Source organism: Strix uralensis, chromosome 12, assembly GCF_047716275.1.
Source record: "Strix uralensis isolate ZFMK-TIS-50842 chromosome 12, bStrUra1, whole genome shotgun sequence".
In the NCBI taxonomy this organism is placed as follows: Eukaryota; Metazoa; Chordata; class Aves; order Strigiformes; family Strigidae; genus Strix; species Strix uralensis.
The window spans coordinates 4,979,606-4,986,210 of NC_133983.1; positions in this window are offsets into that span (position 1 = coordinate 4,979,606).

Below are 6,605 nucleotides of genomic sequence, written 5' to 3' on the forward strand. Positions count from 1 at the left end.
AGTTACGTGCTCAGTTTGAAGTACACGTTGTTTGGTGGGTGTCTGGTTGTGGAGGGGGAGGAAGAAGGGTATCCACAGAAGCAAAAACTAAATGGAGAAGAAAAAAAAATGGTGCTTAGAACCAGTGTAATCACATTTCATGATCAGTCATGATTGTGCTGATGAGCAAGACAAGGTTTCCTTGGTTCACTCACATATCTATCAACTCCTGCTGTGGACACACACCTTCTGAGCCTGGTGTTATCAATTCCTGCGCAGGGTAAAGCTGTTTCTGATAGAATTACTTTGCGACAAGGGCACTACAGTGTCTGCTTCACAGCTTCCTACATCTCTCAGCGTGTCTACTAATTTTCAGAAGTATTCCTACCTTGAATGGTTAATACACTAGCATGAACAATATCACAAAGGAAGGCATGGGAATGAGAGACAAGTAGAAGCAGAAAACTACTCATTGACTTGGTAACTCCTACCAGCTATACACACTGTAAGGTATAAAATTGAAGCTGTTCTTGCCTCACTGAATTCAGTATTCAACAGTCTGTAATTCCTGCAGAAAGACATGTCAAAAAGATCTGTGCATGAAGGCAGAATCTGGTAAAACAGATACACAGTCTATTGACAGGAGTTTAGAAAAATGATGGGGGTGGCTTGGCATTGACGTGGAGGAGAACACATCTGCCTCCTGAAATAAGACAGAGGAAGAAAATGCAACAAATTACTCATGGAAGCTAAGGCTAAGTCTAAATCTAGACTTGCCTTTTTCAAGGCACCTGCCACACCTTGTATATTTACACTGAGTGGAAAGATGTCAACATCCAACAAACCCAAAGGGCTGTCCCAAAGACAGGTGCTTAGTCACCATGCAAGTGTTGACTTGAAATGACCTCCTACTAAAACAAACTGCAGGGCTTGCAAGGGTGACTGACTGTAAAACTGATTGCAACATTGATCCTGATGTAGGAATTAAATGTTACAAAATGCAACAAAAGACCTTATGGAAGGGTAAAACATTTAAAGAAAACTGATTTCAGTCACTCACAGCCACTCTCATACCACTGTACTCAAAGGCCCCAAAATGCACATGTCCAAATAGTCAGGCCAGGATCACTTGTGCAATGACATGAGGTTCAAGGAATGACAGCTGTCAAGTCCTCACTACATCTCTTGGGTTCCCTTGGGTAGCATCAAAGCAGGTTTTCTACAGATTTTCTATGCCCTTTAGGAGTGAGTTATTATGATGTGATTTTTTTTTTTTTTTTTGTCTCAGCCTTTTATTTCACTCTGTAAATTTTGGACAAGCTCACTGTCTGTTGACATTGTTTTGAAGTATCAAGATAGATACTGAGCTATCAGCTACCTGCTGAGCTAACAGAAAGAGGAATGGCCTGTATGACTTACTGTAAACTTGTTGCCACCTTCCTGTTAACCAGAAGGCAGGTCTTCTGCTGATAAGGCATTTCTGCTGTGGGTGTCTCAGAGCACAGGCCTTTTGGTCTTGAAGTCTGCACTGCATTTGTCAGCGTTTACCGGTTTGATTGCTCTTATTTGTGCCCTTGATTGACACATATGTGTCTTTTTTTGAAACCAGTGCCTTATAGATTTTACTTGAGACATTTCCGTACCCAATTCAAACCAACCTTATTTCTTTTACAAATCTCTGTGCTGTGCTGGCAGCTGGGAATATCCTCACACTTCACTGAAAACCTTTCCAATTTACTCTTCTCCAGGGAAAGCCTGCTAAAGCACATAATTGCTATTCCTCCTGCTCTGCAAGCCCAGGCTCTTTAGATAACGGTCTTTCAGCTAATGAATCAAGTAGTGTAAGTTAGTTACTTCTTTTGTTGTCTCCTTTTGGGAGATCAGGGCCATTCACATTCAAAACCAAAGTAAATGAAGCTCTTTGCCTTTGCAAGGTGGTTTTCACATTGAGTGCCTGGTCCTATTGTCACTTACACCAACAAACAGGAGGAACCCTGACACACTGAAGAGTCCCTCAGCGTTGCATTACAGCTGATGATACCCTGCTATTAATCCAGTTGGTGTAACTATTTCTAAGTGCTGTTTTGTTAGAAGGGCAATCCAGCTCTTCCTCCACAAAGAATGACTTGACAATGGGACATTTGCAGATTAACAGCAATTCGGGAACATGACCACGCCTAGCCACACAACAGAATTCTACTAGTCATCATCCAAGGCAAATTCAAGAAATAACAGAACCAACTACAAGTCTGAACTGCCAGTAAAATGCCAGCAAGTTTGTTAATATACAAACTACATGCTATATACCAGCTTCCTTCACATGTTTTGTATCCAAAGCTGGCTAAAAATGAAAAAGGAAGTTGTTACAATTGAAACTACTGATAAAAGCAGTACTGCACCTTTTTCACTTACACATGAGGTGAAAAAAATCATTGTCCGTGCTCCAGAAGCCAGTCTGGTACCACTGCAGAGAATTTTTTTAATATGCATAATCAGTCTTTTAAGAAATATTCTTTACTTCTTTCAGAAAAACCCACCAGAAATAAACTATATTAAACACCAGAAACTACAATATCAATAGCATTATCTATGTTTAAGACTCCTTGAGGGCTTGCACTGGCAACCTGACAAAACCCATGAATTGGATATGAGTTTGCACACTGGTTATTTAAAAGAAACAATCCTTTCCAGAAATCTAATATTTGCTTAAACATCTTTTATTTGATTGAACAGAATTCTCTGTTTGCTTCCGATCCTTGCCATCTAAGAAGTGTTTGTATTGGCTCAAATACCCCCAAACACCCTTGTGCTGAGGCTAGACTCACTAGTAGAAAACCAGCAAGTTTCAAAGAAAGATGGGAAGACAAACAAAGTGTTGGCACAGATCTCACAGCAGGCAGAAGCCCATGTCAGCACTTTCCCCATTGTTAATTTGTTTCATTCAGGAATTTACCAAGTTCAGAATATGTTAACACAATCATTGTCAGTCATATCGTTCAGAAACATGCTATCTTAACTTTACCACCTCACAGAATTTTACTAGCCATCCTAATTTTTGCATTTGAATTTGCACCAATACAAATTATCGCTGAGACCCGGAATCCAGCCTTAATAAAAATGAGAAGTGAAATACAGACACTTGCAGAAGAAAGAAGGTAAAACATTTAATAAGATGCTTATTATCATGTATACAAAAAATAAAATTTGGGTCAATTTGCAGTGATTTGCTTTAATCATCTTCCTTGTTACTGAGTGTACAGACAGTGTCTGCTGCCCGCTTCATTTTTTCCTGAAGATGTCAGTATGACATCTCTTCTTAAATTCCCCAAAATTCTCTTTGTCTTTGGAAAATATTATAATACAGGTCTGTGACATTTCTTTCCTTCCAACCCCCAAACATCACCGATCAGACCAGGTATTCAGCTTTAAATAAGTTATGTTCATATGCACAATTTTGAACTTGTGCCTAAGACCAGGAAGGAATCAACTGGTGAGAAGAAGTCACGCCTACCCAGAAACCTACATAAATCAATGCATTGATAAAAACTAACAGATACAGAGGTATAAGGAATTTAGGAAAACTTAGAGTGATACATTTTGTTTTAGTTTGCCACAAGTGGTCTGATTCCATAAAGTTCACATTCAGAACAGCACAGTTGTTCAGTTCTAAGCTTCATTAGAGAATACAGATTTTTTTTAAGAAGCTGGGAATTTTTTTTCCCCTGATAATTCTTCTAGCTATACCACAAGGATTTCCAGTGCTCCTTGACACGACAGATTTACCCTTCTAAGTTTTCCTACCTCAGTAGGAATCCTGGCCATTGTTTAAACATGAATTTATTTTGAAAAAGTAGCACTAAAATAAAATACAACACCAGTATGATTTTTTTTCACACTGTCTACAGATCAAGATAATTGTTTATGTTTTTTTAAACAAACATAAGCCCTTAAAACTCAACTCAGGAGACAAAAAGCAAGTTTAATCCTTTCCTTCTCAAGAATGGTTTGAGGCCCAGTTGAAGTCAGTCATACTTGTACAATGTATTTTGGTTTTAGTACAGTTGTGACTGACCTGTAATAACACTTACATGGTGCAGCTGACCTGAAAGGTGGACAGTCATAAACATGTATTTATCCGAAGAGCTGAGTGTGCATTTGAAGGAGGCTTTTTTTTTTTTTTTTTTTTAAGTAGCACTACTGGGTTATGTAATCGTATTTCTTCAGAGTAAAACTTTAAATATAGAAGATTGCATAAATATGCCAGACATCCAGTTCAATTTATAGCCCAGTCTTGCTAAATTAGCCAGACGAGGGTTCTACTTCTGGACTGCCTGAAGAGGGTATTGATTTCTTACCTTTAGCAAAGATTTTTTTTTTTTAAATGCGCTGTTGGACAAGCTGGCAGACTTTTTAGTGCTTGTTAAACAACACTTGTTAAATTCAAGCTGTACTGCACATAACCGCAGTAGCATAGTCCCAGAACACAATCTGACATGCATTTGAACCCGGGGTGCAAAGATACTTTCCCTTCCTTTCCCTTCTACCTGCTTCCTCAGCACTTCACATTCACTTCCACATTGTTCCCCATGCTGCTGCTCACTAGCATTAGGACAGTAACCAAGACTTGAAATAAGTTCCTCAGTGTGTCTCAGGCTAAATTTGGTTACAGTGCAGAACAGGGCCTGAAAGAAGGGAACAAGGAGTACACAAATGCAGGCTTACGTGATTATCAACCTAGAACATCAAAGCCTAGCCATTCGCCAAGGTAGGATATCCACAATTAATAGATCCTATCACTGTCATCTCTCCTATCTTCAAACCTTTAATCTGTGTAATAGAGATCATATTACTCTTTTGGCTCACATTTAGCTAAAGCAAATCAATTCATCCTTGTAAACCATCCACGTAATAGACCTTCATAGTAAATTGTGAGGATCTAATGACTAACAAGCTGAATTGCACAATTCCTGCTCAAAGAGATTTTTTGTTAGAACCTGGGAGTGAGAAATTCTTAGCAAGAATGCTGAGACTTAAGGTACTGGGAGTTTACTCAAGATTTACTCAGAGTTGGTGTTCTGGGTTAGACTGAAGAACCTTGAAATTTAAGCTAGGCAAAACATGGAATTAAAAAAAAATAAGACAAGGTGGTGCAGGAAGATGGAAAGGGGAAATACAATTGTGTGTAGGATGAATATAGGAGGAAAAGAGTTGAAAATATAATTATGTTGTGATGAAAACTGAGTAGGTTGAACCCTCAGGGACAGCTTATGTCTTGCACAAGTTCCCATAAATTACAACAACTTCCCAGCACATTGCATGAGTGGCAGAACATGACATTTTTTGCTGTGCAGAGAAACTGTTTGCACCCTCTGAGGTAGAAAGCTAACAAGGTGGTTTTGATCTGCAGGCAGGATACTTTTCAGGTGAAGAGAAGATGTGGAGAAAAAGCACAAGTCAGCATGCTGTTATTGTAAGGCTATTTATGTTATTGTAAGTCTCACAAGACTGTAAGAGTGGCTAGGGCACAGTGACATACTTGTCAAAGAAAGCAAAAGAAATCTTATTTGTCATGTGGCATGAGTCAAACAGCAGCATTTCAGGATTCTAGCCCACATATAATGAAAAGGCAAGGAGACCACTATTCTGTTTAATAAGCAATTTCATCCAGTGTCACACCTTGTTTGGTATCCCAGTTGGGCAGGTGTCAGGGAAGTTGCTGAGAAATACAGGGCTTAGGAAATTTGCTAGCTCAAAGTTACTTCCAAAAAGACACAACACTGCTACTACTAGATCCAACTGATTCTGACAAAAGGGAACTCGTTTCTGGAAACACAAGTGTGTCTGGAAGAACTGAAACTGTTGTCAGTCATTTAGTAACTTACTGAGAGGAATGTTGGTCTTTATCTAGTCTCATTAAGGTTTCACTCACTCATTTTTGGTGCTAAATTGTTCAAACATCAAAGGATGGAAAAATGTCTGGCTCTGATCTGTAGAGAAACTTCACTTCAGCCTATAAGAAACAATCTGAGAGGTCCTCTTTGGTGGCTGCATTAAAAAATGAACCAATGAGAGTTTAACTGAGTTTAAGGGAAATGTAAAGGGGTTTTTCTTCATTTTATAATTATGGCTCTTTGGATCTGAAATGTGTATGAAATCCCACTAAAAGATGCATCTATAAAGCAAACAGTCTTCTTAGATGTGGAGATATAATGTACATAGACCACCCATTTATTTTCTATCCTTTAAATCCAGATTATCACATTAAAAACTAGGTATGAGTAGGAAAACTGACTACAGTTAAGAACCAAATAAGAAAGACCCAAATTTTAGCAAGGTTCCTTAATTAACTTTAAAAATCAAACAAAATTAAGTAACAAGATTAACAAAATAAATTGTTGAGATCTGAGTTTCAACCGTCAGTGCATGTAAAAATAAATGCCTGATCTGCTGTTTGGCTGATACCACTTTCCACAGAAAGGGATAGATAGCCTACAGATGCTTCTGTAGTGTACACAGACACTTACTATCCCATTCCTTGGGCATGTTAAGTTAAAAAGTATTGCTTGGTGATTCCTATAAGGACATCGTTCCCTTCTAGGCTGAGGGACACAGGCAGTTGGGAATGG